Here is a 1549-nt window from a genome sequence, read left to right on the forward strand (position 1 = left end):
AGATACAGTATTAGGGGACCACTAAGGTCTATATAAAGAGACTCCAGATACAGTATTAGGGACTTCAGCTGGACCAGAAAGACAACGTCTCTATTTTGTATTCATATCTGAAGAGCTGTGGTTGGCTCACTGGTTACTTTTCCCTTCTGGGATAACAGCCGTCAATAAGCACAACACCCTACTTCTTCCAAACATGTTCTGAAAGAAAGCTGGACCGGATGAGAGAGAAACGAGTGAGAAAACACGCACAGATGAACGAGAGGTAGAAAGGATAAAAAAATGTAGAGCCGAACCGAAAAGAAGAGGGAGAGAAATAAGACTTTGACTCAGAGCATCCATCTCCTTTAACTGCCCCATTATTTCTCTCTCTGTAATAAATATTGTTCCATCCATCCTCCTCTCCCTCTCTCTCTTTATCTCCCCCTCTCTATCTCTCCCTCTCTCCCTCCATCGCTCTCTCTCTCTCTCTCTCTTTCTGATCGTTCCATAAACAGTGATTGATCAGCGCAGGCAGCAGCTCACCGATCATCTCCTCCTCCATTTCTCTTTTCTCTCTCCCTCCATTACCTTTTCTTCTCTCCGTTCATTACCTTTTCTCCACACCATAAATCTCCCCTCTCCCCCTCTCCTCTCTGTCTCTCCCTTCTGTTCCTCTTCACCTCCTTTCATCTCTCTTTATCACCTCTTTACCTCTGTCTTTACCTGGCTTTTTTGTCTGTCCTTCACTTGTCTCTTCATCCTTTTCCCCTCCCTCCTTTCCTCTCTTCAGATTCTTCCTTGACTTCTTGTTTTCTCCTCTTCTTCCTTCTTTCTTCCCCTTTCTTTCGTTCACTTTTAATTTTGTTTCTTTCCATGTCCTTTGTCCTTCTTCATCCTTTTCCTGTCCACAGTTTACTTTCCTATTTTCTTTCTTTTCCTCTCCCCTTTCTTTCCTTCCTTTCCATTTCGTTGTTTTTCCTTTGCTTTGCTCGGGCTTAATTGAATTTCCCTTCCTTTATCTGTCCTCCTTCCTTTCTCACCTTTCTCTCCTTAAATCCCCCTCTGTTTTTTCTTCCCCCTTTCATTCCTTTTCTTTATTTCCTTTTAGTTCTTGCACTATTTATTTTTATTCCTGTTCTTCTTTCCTTCTCTCGCTTCTCTTTTCCTCTCTTGTTCTTTTACCTGTCCTTTTCTTTCTTTTTGTCAATTTTTCTATTCAACCCCTTTCTCTCCTTCCTTCCCCTCTTTTCTGAGATATTCTGCCTCTTTTTCTTTTGTCTACGCTGCTCTGCTCTCCTTTTAATTTTCTCCCTCTCCTCCTTTCCACATTCTCGTTTCTTTTCTCCTCATTAACCGCTTTCAAATCCGTTTGCCTATAACCTGCACATCTCTCCCTCATCCCCTCTTTCTCTCTCTCGTTTTCTCCTTGAAGTTGTCACACAGCAGAACGACGGCTCTGAAACTCCTGACAGATATCAGAGAGAGAGAGATAAGAGATCAAACTTCAGCCCTTGAGTTAAGTGATAGCATCACCCGCTTCACACACACACACACACACACACACACACAC

General features: G+C 42.7%; 1 protein-coding gene across 1 annotated transcript in view; it reads left to right on the forward strand.

Annotated features, from left to right (window-relative positions):
* Positions 1–1549, forward strand: part of xkr7 (XK, Kell blood group complex subunit-related family, member 7) — a 54814-nt gene that overhangs the window by 32807 nt on the left and 20458 nt on the right. The window lies entirely within an intron of this gene.

The sequence above is a fragment of the Etheostoma cragini genome, chromosome 7 (assembly GCF_013103735.1).
Source record: "Etheostoma cragini isolate CJK2018 chromosome 7, CSU_Ecrag_1.0, whole genome shotgun sequence".
Taxonomy (NCBI): Eukaryota; Metazoa; Chordata; class Actinopteri; order Perciformes; family Percidae; genus Etheostoma; species Etheostoma cragini.